This window comes from Schistocerca nitens, chromosome 9, assembly GCF_023898315.1.
Source record: "Schistocerca nitens isolate TAMUIC-IGC-003100 chromosome 9, iqSchNite1.1, whole genome shotgun sequence".
NCBI lineage: Eukaryota > Metazoa > Arthropoda > Insecta > Orthoptera > Acrididae > Schistocerca > Schistocerca nitens.
The window spans coordinates 190666185-190679152 of NC_064622.1; the positions used below are offsets into that span (position 1 = coordinate 190666185).

General features: G+C 46.1%; 1 pseudogene; it reads left to right on the forward strand.

Annotated features, from left to right (window-relative positions):
- The first annotated feature begins 11996 nt into the window (after positions 1-11996).
- Positions 11997-12114, forward strand: LOC126204532 (5S ribosomal RNA; annotated as a pseudogene).
- Positions 12115-12968: the final 854 nt, after the last annotated feature.

Consider the following 12968-nt stretch of genomic DNA (forward strand, 5'->3'; position numbering starts at 1 on the left):
CTTTCGATGATTTACCCTTCATCGAGGGAGGAATGTGAGGATGGAGGAGCTCTTCGAAAGCTCGAGTTTCTCCCAAAATCTGTTACAGTATGAACCCTGAAAGAATTTTGTGCAAGTATGCTGCCGCGAGAAAATTTAGGAAAAAGACTGACATTAAGAGAACTTTCCAAATCAAACCAAATGACTAAGCTCTATGGGACATAACATCTGAGGTAATCAGTCCCCTACACTTAGAACTACCTAAACCGAACCAACATAAGGACATCACACACACATCCACGCCCAAGTCAGGATTCGAACCTGCGATCGTAGCGGTCGCGCGGTTCCAGACTGTAGCGCCAAGAACCTGTCGGCCATCCCGGCCGGCCAGAACTCTCCAGATAGCAATTATCAGCTCAGCACATCTGATTCTTGGTGAGTCCAGACTTGAGCGCTTTTCACGGTGGTAGCTCGCACGTACTGGTGATCGTAAGAGGAAGATGCTGCGGTGTTTAGCTCATCATCAATGTAATTTTCCAGGGTTCTGATAATGGTGGCATTGGAAGTGGTAGTGATAGTTCTGGAGGAAGATGATGATGATGATGATGAGGAGGAGGAGGAGGAGGATGAGAATGATGAAGAGGAGGTGGTGGTAGTAGTTTTGGTGGTAACGCTGGTTGTTGCTGGGTGGCCCGTGGTGCTTTACAAATCATTACTGTAATTCATTCCACAAATTAGGAGGTCTTGGTGGCATCTCAAAAATGGACCAGGCAGGCTCTCGTTTTCTGGCCCGTCGTACACACTCTCAACAATCCGACAGCGAGCTGCGTAAGCGCCATCCTCTTGCAGTGTCAGCTCAGTTTAACTTTGCTGTCGTGTCGGCCGTCGTGCCTCTGATCACAAGCAGAGCACCGCTACGGGTCTGCTGTGCTGACGCCGCTGCAGAGTTCCACTGATCCGGCACCCGGCGATCGCCTGCAGAGGGAAATTACCGCAACTTGGCGAGCTGTGTAGCAGCGGACGGCGGCCGATCGAGCTCCTGCCGCAGATAGGGCCGCCTAATTAACTGCACAGTACTGAAACCAGCGCCGCAGATGGGCTCTCTGCTTGGGGATTTGCAGTCTGCACCCCGGCCGAGCTGACGGTTGCTTCGTACTGAACTCATTCTGCTGAAATTACAAGCTGTAGTCCATTGTCTGGTGCGATGAAAGTTATTTCCAACAGGCCGACATTGGAGAAGTGAATTTTGGCGATACTGGTTCAAATGGCTCTGAGCACTATGGGACTTAACATCTATGGTCATCAGTCCCCTAGAACTTAGAACTACTTAAACCTAACTAACCTAAGGACATCACACAACACCCAGCCATCACGAGGCAGAGAAAATCCCTGACCCCGCCGGGAATCGAACCCGGGAACCCGGGCGTGGGAAACGAGAACGCTACCGCACGACCACGAGATGCGGGCTTTGGCGATACTGCAACCGCTTAGATTGTCCTCTTCCTCCCACCAGTCATTTAACTGAAGTCTATGATGTTTCACAATGCTTCCCCAGTCGCACTTTTTAGAGTACTGTGGTAAGATTTTTGCCGTAGATATCTTACGGTGTGCCAAAAGCCCGATAATCTCATACCTAGCTCTCCTACAGTTTTCCCTTTATCACACCTCGTAGGGTATACACCTAGAAACTTAGCACAAGACTGTTACCGTATCCTTATTTTTATGTTTTCCACAACTATTTTAGTTAAATTCTTTCTACTTTTCTCAGTGTCGATTTCAAACACAATTACTAAATCAAATCTTCTAGTCAGTTCTATACTGCCTACTTGTGAAATGTTACAAACAACCGTAATGTATCTTCCAAATTCTATGTCAATAGTCTGAACAAGTAGAGTTCTTGTACTGATGAAGGCTTTCTTCTTTAGAAAGACAAGAGGAAAACCAACAAACAATTCTCGGCAGAACTGTGGTGTGTGTACTTGTGCATGTACGTGTGTGTTATATTTGTCTGAGGGGAGTAGATTTAATAGTTGCAGGAGGCATTAAATGCCAAGTAAAAGTTTTGAATTAAGCTGGTACAGGACATAGGAAGCTGGAAGAGAGAGTGGTGGAGGGGACGGTGGGATCCTTAGCACCACGAAGGCATTATCCGAATGGAACTGAAATCGGTAGAGGTGATGTACGTGTACAGACAAACAAATGATTACAGCTTCAGAAAAAAATGGTTCAAATGGATCTAAACATTATGGGACTTAACATCTGAGATCATCAGTCCCCTAGATTTAGAACTACTTCAACCTAACTAACCTAAGGGCATCACACACATCCATGCCTGAGGCAGGATTCCAATCTGCGGCCGTAGCAGCGACGTGGTTCCGGACTGAAGCGCCTAGAACCGCTCGGTCACAGCGGCAGGCAGTTTCAGAAAAATTGGATGGTTTATTCAAGAGAACGAGCTTCACAAACTGAGCTAGTCAGTGAAACACTGATTTACCTCTGGCCCTTATGGAAGCAGTTATTCGACTTGGCACCGGTTGATAGAATGGTTGGATATCCTGCTAAGAGATATCATGCCAAATTTTGTTCAGTTGGTGCGTTAGATCGTCTTAATCCGGAGCTGGCTGGAGGGCCATGCTGATAATGCTCCAAATGTTCTCAATTGGGGAGAGATCCGGCGACCATGCTGCTCAAAGTAGGGTTTTGCAAGCCATGAAAGGCAATAAAACGAGGAGTAGAATATCGATGGCTTACTGCTGTGTGGTTTTTGCGGCTCAGTTCTAACGGGAAGTTTTCACTGAAGGCCATTCTACTCTAGTCAATGAGATTCCAGGTTGAAGCCGCGTCTGGAGACGCCCCAGACAGCAATGGGAAACCAGACTGATCTGGGATTCCTTTTTTTTTTTTTTTTCACAGTACGTCCACTTTGGTTGTCATCTGCGGCATCCTGAGAACGTAGAGGTACTTTGGCGATATTCTACGACCCCATTTGGTTAACCTTCAAGTCAAGACCTCTTGGACTTACATTTCAGGAAGATAACGCCCGCTCGCACAAGGCGAGAATTTCTACTGCATGTCTTCGTGCTTGCTAAACCCTACGTTGGCCAGCAAGATTGCCGAACCTATCGCCAATTGAGAACGTTTGGGGCATAATGGGCAGGGTCCTTCAACAAGCTCCGAATTTTGACAATCTAAAGCTCCAATTGGGCAGAAGGTGGCACGATATCGCTCACGAAGACACCAGCAACTCTGCCTATCGATGCCAGGCCGAATAACTACTTTCAAAAGGGCCAAAGATGGACGAAGGCGTTACTGGCTTGCTCAATTTGTCAAACTCTCTCTCTGGAGTAAACCATCCAGTGTAGTTGAAATTGTAATTGGTTATTTGTCTGTACACGTACATTACATCTACCGTTTTTCGTTCCATTCGGATAATTCCTTCGTGGTAGGTCTTTTTTTTTTATCTTTGAGTGTATCTTATCTTGAGGCTATGTGGTTGGAAGGAAACTGGCCGAGTCTTATTACACTGAAGGCAACAAAAACTAATTGAGTATGTCAGTACAAAGTGTCATTCTCTTACAGAGAAATTGTGCTGATAACCGCGTGCAAGCGGTTCAGAATGCAGTCATCCGCTCAGCATATTTCTGTGCGCACAAGAAGCAAGTAATGACTGCAGCGTTCCCCTCGCTTCCTCCATTACTCTCCGCGCAAGGCGATGAAATGGTCACATGCGGAGACGCTGCATTTTAACAGATTCGCCAACAAGGACCACCCACGCACTGTAGAGTACGGCCGCCCCCACGCCGCGCCTTTTCACGTGCTGCTCGCACCGTATTCAGCGGGAGCACGCGTCTTGCTTCACCTGGCTGCGGCCCCACGAGGAGGCCTTTCACTGCCCTCCCGGCCCTTCCTGGAGGAGCGCACATGCCCTCGCTCCTGCTCTTGCTCCTGCCGCTGCCACTCAGCCGCCGGCCGACTCATCAGCTGGAGAGCCATTCACGGCCGGCTCCTCGCGACTCCGCCTGCACCAAATGCGGGCGTCGCCGTGGAGCGACTCGCGCAATACGCCGTCATTACACAGAACCCCAGCCTCCGCAATGTAAGCTTGCCTGGAACTCTGAACGCCCTACCCAGCATCAAGTCAGGACGTACCGAGTTTTGATATCAAGTATGATAAACAGACCAGATGGCACCAGAAGCTTACCGGGTAACGCGAGTTCATAATTTCGCACACAGTCGATACACAAGGCAAACCACGTGAGCTGCTGGGAACGCCATAACCCTAAGTGGAAAACTTCAACTTGAATGAGGTAGTTTTTAGGCTTCCGTATCTCAGTCGGTCAAACTGGACTCCTATGGAATCACTTTGTTGGCCTTCCGTCTGTCTGTGTGTCCTAGTGTTCAAAGCCCTTGCTCTCAGGAACTGAGTGACGTATTTAGTCGAAATTTATGTCACATTGTAAGTTTTTTAATTTTAATAATTAACAGACTCAGTTGCACCGTTTACCTAGAGATTTACCTAGGTTTCAGTCGGGATAACCCAACCTTCTACAGAATAACAGTAACTACCGTTTGTCCATAGTGGACATCGTCAAGCTAAAACTACAAATCCATAAATTATCGTCAGACTGTACAACGTATCTGGAACTGCCTCGGCCCCACTTCGTGACCGCGATGCGGCATCCACGAGGGTTGTACTAGAACTAACCGTAGCGTCTTGATGTCCACTGTGGACAAACGGTAGTTGTTATTCTGAAGAAGTTTGGGTTATCCCGACCGAAGCCTAGGTAAATTTCTAGGTAAACGGTGCAACTGAGGCTGTTAATTATTAAAATAAAAAAAATAATATTTATACAGTTGCTGACAGGGCTGCGAAATGTTGAAGATATTCACATTTTAAGGCCTACGGTCCTTTACCGATGTAAAAAAGCGAAACTTTTAAATCAGTGCAATCAAAAGCTACAGCCGTTCGTGTCACATACTTCAATACTCTCAAACTCATTCATCAAAACCCACGGATTACTTCTCGTTGACCTAGGATCATGAGATTTGGCAAGAAGCATGGTTTCACACTACAATCGAAGGAAAATATCTTAAAATTGTTAATCTGAAATTATATCACACGGAAAAAAATTTTTTATCTACTGTTATCAGACTCCCTGTCAGTCCGTCCGTCTGTTTAGACCTATTTTTCTCAGGAACCAGTAGACATATCAAGTTAAAATTTATATCACATACTAAAGTCTAATGGACGTTGGCTTCTGAGTCAATGCAATCAGAAAATACTACAACCGTTTATGTCACATATTTTGATACTCTCAAACTCACTCATTAAAACCTATGACGTAGAAACATAAATTTTGCAAGAAGAAACGTTTCACAGCACATGTAATGGAGAAAACAAAAATCAGAAATTTTTTAATTTGTGATTACTTAAAAAAATTCTTTTTTACTTTGTTATCCGACTTCAAACTTGAAATTAAACATTATTGGAAGGCTTGGAAACCTGGGACAGATACCTTACCAGTATTAATGTCGATAACAGGCAAAAACCGTTGAGATCCCCCAGAATGGTTGAACTGTCTACATATGTAACTAAATTTGTACGGACTCCTACTCGCTCCTGGCCAATTTTTCCTCCTGAAATAAATAATTTGAAATGCATAGGATACCGGAACATCGACTGCATCAGATTTGTTAATGGCACGCTACTGCTTGCACGTAAAATAGTATCTCTTCAAAAAACTCCATCCACACTTTAAGAAAGGTTGCAATAGTACGGAATTGAAATCAACGCAAAGGAAACCAAAGTGATGAGAGAACATGAAGACGATATGAAAATTAAAACAACAGGTCGAACTGAACTGCTTGATACACTGTACAGACACACTGTTAAAAAGAACTAGGGAAACATGTGTCAACGTCCATTATATTATATCTATTTTAGTATAGGCAGTACCTGAGGTCTTATTGCATGGCTTGAGATATTCATTTCGTAACTAACAATTAAAAAAACGCATTTGCCAGCTATTGGCTGTGTATTGCAATACAGTGTCAGGTGCCCCTCGAAAGAAAGTGACTACCGGTGTCCCAGAGTATCAGGCGCCTTGCCACGATTCGCGCGGCTCTCCCCGTAGTAGGTTCGAGTCCTCCCTCGGGCATGGGTGTATGTTTTGTCCTTAGCGTAAGATAGTTTAAGTTACATTAAGTAATGTGTAAGCCTAGGGACCAATGACCTCAGAAGTTTGGTCCCTTAGAAACTTACCACGAATTTCCAAATTTTTTGTCCCAGTGTTCTACAGTGAGGTACCCAGACGGCTGTTATTCCTGGACGTTGTGTTCAACCAAGGATATGTAATGCGACATCTTAATGCAGTGCAAGTTGCAAGGGCGGTCTCTTTGGTCCAAAAAGATGCTGGAGATGCCAATGCCTGAGAATTTGCCATCTGCAGGTTTTCTTACACGCTACGGGGATATAGGTCAGTATACAAGGCAAGTTGGGCAAGGTGGCCGAAGCATTACAACCGCACATGAAAACCGATATCTGGCCATCTTTGCGTAGCGGTTTCGTACGAATACGGCAAGCGTACTGCACGACGTTCTCAGAAGGTCCACTGGAGTCACTGTGTCCCATCAGATAGTAATGAAAAGGTTACGAGAAATGATCTAACGACCCAGACGTCCTGACAAGTACCTCGTGTGCGGATACCAGTCATAAACTGTACCTTCTAAATGCTGTCCTGGAAATCGACAGGTTTCCAAGGTTTTATCATGTTATGGAGAGGCTTCAGTGTTGATAGCCCTACGTCGCATGTCGTTGCCCATGGTCACCTTACCGCCACGCAGCACGTCGAACAGATCCTGCCGGACCACGTGATGGCTGCTGCATACGGTGGAGGCCCTGCGTTCCTTCTAATGCCACGGTCTATGTGGTGGACGTCAGCACGGACTTCTTGTGAAGCCATGATACTGAAACACTGAAATGATGGAATGGCCGACGATGAGTCCAGACATAAACCCCATAGTGCATGTGTGGGAGATGCTTAACAAACGTGATCGTTATTGTACTGCTCCATCACAGACTCGCCAAGAACTCCTATTGGGTCTCATTGAAGAATGGGAACGAACACCATAGAGTTAAACGTAGCATGCACCGTAGGTGACGCTCACAGAGGACGTACCCGTTATTGAACCTCGCCCAATGGAAAGCACCCCCGATGATGGGATGAATGATTCTTTTCACTTTGTTTTCGACACCTGTCCGGCATTTAATTTCTTTTTATGTAGACGATAGAGGATCTAATTATGTTCTGTTACGTACCTAACTTCTGAAAGATAAACGTATAATTTGGTAACATACCCAGTCCGCAATCATTGCTCAATACTCTTTTCGCAACAAAACCTAATTTTTCAACGAATTCTGTTCAATCCGCCGGCCTTACTGGGAGTACCACACTACCGGTTGACGTCGAAGCCAACGTCTTGCTGTATCAGTAACCTCCCCATCATCCACATATTGCTTCCCGCAGAGTGCTTCCTTCATTGCTCCAAAGAGATGGATGTCGGAAGGTGTGATATCCGGGCTGCAGGATGGATGAAGAACAGTCCAGTGAACTGTGAACTCCTCTCGGGTGCGCAAACTTTTGTGAGGCCTTGCGTTGCCATGTAGAAGCTGAAGTTCACTTGTATTTTGCGGCGACGAACAAGCTGAAGTCATTTCTTGAATTTCCTGACGTTAGCGCAACACACTTCACAATTGATCACTGCGCCATGAGGGAGGATATGAAATAGGATAACTCCTTCAGAGTCCCATAAGCCCGTCAACGTGACTGATGGTGCGGTTTTGAACTCTTTCTTCGGAGAAGAGGTGGTGTGGCGCCACTCAATGGATTGCCGTTTCGTTTCCGGTTCGAAGTGTTTCATCGCCTGTGTCAATGTCCGACAAAAAATTGTCACGACGCCGGCCGCGGTGGTCTCGCGGTTCTAGGCGCGCAGTCCGGAACCGTGGGACTGCTACGGTCGCAGGTTCGAATCCTGCCTCGGGCATGGATGTGTGTGATGTCCTTAGGTTAGTTAGGTTTAAGTAGTTCTAAGTTCTAGGGGACTGATAACCACAGCAGTTGAGTCCCATAGTGCTCAGAGCCATTTGAACCATTGTCACGACCAGCGTAGCAACGCGCAATCAACTCCCCACAGATGGTCCTTCGACGCTCTTCTTCTGTTAGATGGCGAGGATACCAGTAGGCACACACCTTTAAGTACCCCAACTAGTGGACTAGTATATCAGCACTGCGGTAGAAACGTCCAGTTGTGCAGCGAGGTGTTCGATTGCGATCTGTCGATCACCTAGATCCTGCAACACTGCAGGAATCACAACTGTGTGCCAGAATGAGATTTTCACTCTGCAGCGGAGTGTGCGCTGATATGAAACTTCCTGGCAGATTAAAACTGTGTGCCGGACCGAGACTCGAACTCGGAACCTTTGCTTTCGCAGGCAAGTGCTCTACCATCAGAGCTACCCAAGCACGACTCACGCCTCAGCTTCATATCAGCGCACACTCCGCTGCAGAGTGAAAATCTCATTCTGAAAACATCCCCAAGGCTGTGGCTAAGCCCTGTCTTCGCAATATCCTTTCTCTCAGGAGTGCTAGTTCTGCAAGGTTCGCAGGAGAGCTTCTGTAAAGTTTGGAAGGTAGGAGAAGAGGTAGTGGCAGAAGTGAAGCTGTGAGAACGGGCGTGAGTCGTGCTTGGGTAGCTCAGATGGTAGAGCACTTGCCCACGAAAGGCAAAGGTCCCGAGTTCGAGTATCGGTCCGTCACACAGTTTTAATCTGCCAGGAAGTTTCACAACTGTGTGCCGTCGGCCGGCAGGTGGGTGATCGCACAGGTTTGCGCGACCTTGAAATGATGACAGACGCTTCGCACAACGATGAATGTGTGCGATGCTCTGGTTTCCCGTCAAAACAAGCTCCATGACGGCTCTCTTCGTGGAACGCACTGCCGTTACAGATGTTATTTTGAATGCTACGTACAGGGCTACCACCTATCGGAACTTCATGAAACTGTACTCGCTGAAGCGGGAACATTTCACTATGTCCCACAATAAATTAAGAAAAACCGAAACTGTTCTAGAAAGAATATTATAGTAGATAATTGTTCCTGCTGTGCAGCAGACTTACGAAAAATTATCCTCTATGTAATTTACAAAAATTGCATCTAATGTGCTCGCTATACAACTTCCCGTGGCTCAACACCGGGTTGCGTGTACATCTCGTCATTAAAATGAAAAGTAGTTAACAGATAAGATCAGTTGTAATAGTCCTATAATCTCGCAAACCTCCGCCGCGCTAACGCTAAAAATTCTGTCTAAGTTCTCCGCTTTATATATTCTCCCGGAGGGGCTAATCTTTCAGCATCGTGGGAAAACCTTTACCGAGTTTGGAAGGCAATGGGTTCAGGCGATGGCAAAAAAGGTGTCTGTTACGTCCGCATTGCGTAACTGGTCGCGTACGTTATCATGTTTAACTCCAACACACAAAATTATTTTACAGAGGAGCGATGAAAGACTGGTAATGTGATCATTTGTTTTTTCAAAAGAATATCATCTGTTAGAGGTTCATTTTTACTGTCGCAGTGGCCTGCTTACCTTCTCGAAAAATAAAAAGGCAAACGAAATTTCTTCAAGAGCCTTATCAGCCAGTAGTCAGTAGAATCTTGATCCACACGCTTAGTAAATACTGCCCGTTCTTAGTCATATGAGTGCGGTACAAATCTAGAACTAGCTTGTCGCAGCGACGATGGGAGCAGACGAAGTGAGATCAAATCTGTCATCGTATCTGACAGGATGTTTCACTTAAGACGTTCATGCAAGTCTGCTCTAACTCTCGCTCAATTAAACCTCACTGCGCCCTAATCTTGACGGACAACCGCGCTCTGGTTCCCGAGCGGAAGGCCATCAATCTTCAGATGAAGCAATTAAGGTGTAATTTATGCGGTGATCGATGACCGGAAACGATGATTATATGCACAGTTCTGTGACATAATGGGCCTGTAACAAGGAAACTAATTTTCCGTGATGTTTTTCTGTTGCATTTGATCGAGTCTGGGCCGACACGGGAGACTGTGCGTTGGAAAGTCGTCTGAAGCAGTGACACCAGTGAAATGCCTTACGAACGAACGGTTGTGTGAAACAAGTAACACGTAAACTAAATGGGAGAATGATGAGAACACTTGTTTCACACACGAAGGATGTTGCTTAGAAAATGGTGTGATTCGGCCTACTGTTAAGTAGACACTATACATACAGATAAACTACAAAACTGTGAGAATGTGCTACCGCGAGAACTACTCAGTTTCATGAACTAGACTTCACAGAAAGTTCACTGTACCATTTGGCCACGTTACGAGACTGTTGTGTTAGGAATTTTGATTAGGTAAAGAGACGCAAAAAGGCCAATAACTGAGACATACACCAAAACAGACGTTGAGAGGTCAAGAGAAATTGTGATATACAGCTTCAAATATATAATGAATTGGCATTTGTTGATATGAAGGAAGGTGTATGGAGTCTGGATGGAAGCGGACTCGTTTCTGAATGAACGATGGCTGTAGTTCAGTTCAAGCCACTGAGATCAGGATCATCCATTTGGCAAACAAGACAGTGTGCAGTCAACCATTCGTTCACCATTACCCCCCTCAAAAACGACGGCTGAACAAAGATATTAATGCCTGTTTCATCTAGACTCTACGGTGCTCTAGTGTAAACCCTAGAAGATGAATATGTATTCTTCGAAATAACACAAACATCCAATTTATTAAGTACAGTGGCACTACTTAGTTCGAAAGCAGATTGAAATGTGATGGAGACTGCTGACGTAAGTCTTGAATAGAGCCAGTGGAGTTAATATCATTTCTTGAAAAACCACTGGAGATTCATTCCCTTGCTCACCCAATCAATTTTTATCATGTGTATTATTATCCTGAAACACAATCCCTTGATACGACCAATGTTTGCGCAATCGAACGAAAAAAAATTATTTAGTGTCCTGCATACGTAATTAGATCGTGTTTGCAATAAGAGCGTAAAAGGAGGCTGCTGGGACTGTTTTACAGGGTGTTACAGAGAGTATCGTACGACTTCATGTCAGAAAATCTGAAACAGCCGGCTATAACACAATGATCAATGCACTGTTAAGAAAAGAATAGTCATGAAATTCTCTAAATAGCCAGTGAGTTGCAACTCTGAAACCTCAATCTTGCGTTGGCGTGTATTTACAGGTTATTTGGAAACAGCAGCTCCATCAGGGTTGCTTCACTTACCATAAAAAGTGCGTTCGTTGACAATGTTTTCTTTAAAATTAAGCTCAGAAATAATTTTAATACAGGTAACAAATTCTGTCACACCTCAATCCGTATCAGCAAATGTAGCCTTTTTCTTTTCTTGTGTTTCGCAGATGTTTGCCCTTGGACTTTGTATCTTGACACTATGTACAAGCAGTAAATGTGCTTCTAGTGTCACAGGTGCATCGTCGAAGGCGGAAGCGGTAATTCGTTACGCTTCGACACGATTGTAGATCAAATGGTTCAAATGGCTCTGAGCACTATGGGACTTAATATCTGAGGTCATAAGTCCCCTAGAACTTAGAACTACTTAAACCTAACTAACCTAAGGACATCACACACATCCATACCCGAGGCAGGATTCGAAGCTGCGACCGTAGCGGTCGCGCGGTTCCAGACTGAAGCGCCTAGAACCGCTCGGCCACAGCGGCCGGCCGACAAGCGTGTACTAGACCAGAATGAGGAGTGACATAGCCCACGTCCATCTCAAGGGAACCATTCCGGCATTCACCATAAGTGATGTAGGGAAACAACGGAAAACCACGGACGGGTATGTGAACTACTCCTCTGCAGAAAGCGAATACAATGCATTAACCAACGCGCCGAGCGGCAAGGAATGTAAAACAGGAGATAAGGCCGCTGCTATTTCCAATATATATTATGTCTCTAGTGTATGACTTCGCCAACGGCCTTGCCGCAGTGGTAACACCGGTTCCCGTCAGATCACCGAAGTTAAGCGCTGTCGGGTTGGGCTACCACTTGGGTGGGTGACCATCTGGTCTGCCAAGTGCTGCTGGCAAGCGGGGTGCTCTCAGCCCTTGTGAGGCAAACTGAGGAGCTACTTGACTGAGAAGTGGTGGCTCCGGTCTCGTAAACTGACATACGGCCGGGAGAGCGGTGTGGTGACCACATAACCCTCCCTGTCTGCATCCAGTGACGCCTATGAGCTGCGGATGACCCGGCGGCCGGTCAGTACCGTTGGGCCTTCCAAGGTCTGTTCGGACGGAGTTTGGTTTTTAGTGGACGATTTCAGTAGCTTGATGAGGCGTTTTACAGACAGACTGCAGTAAAACACGACATACAGAAGTTGGGTGACTGGCGCACAGATTGGCAGTTGACCCTCAACGTCAACACTCGGTCCAGACAATGACAATGTGGCTATCGCCTATGCTCTACTTCAACGTGCAGTAAGCACTCACATATGACAGGTGACAACACTATCAGTGGACGGTACGTAAAGCGAGTCGGATGGGCGCCATGATCACTGCAGTCGTTCTCATGATGTGGAAACTGAGCGATTTATATTACGTGTAAAAAGGGTCGAGGGCTGAAGCATTTCCGAAAAGGCGAAGTTTGTAAACTGTTCACGTGCCGACGTGGTTGAAGTTTACCGCGCATGACAAAAAGCACTATTCAAAACCGGTGCCGAGGTAAATGTGGTGCACCACGGCCCATGGATGACAGCGATGAACGGTGACTGCGAAGATGTGTACCGTCGAACAGACGTGCTACTGTAGAGTAACTGGTCACCCACGTGCGGGCTACCGACTGTCTCTCCTCAATGCCCGTTCAGTGAAAGTTACTGCAGATGGGCACCTGCAGCAGGCGTCTGGTTCATGCACCGATGCTGACTGCTGTTCAAGATTGGAATAT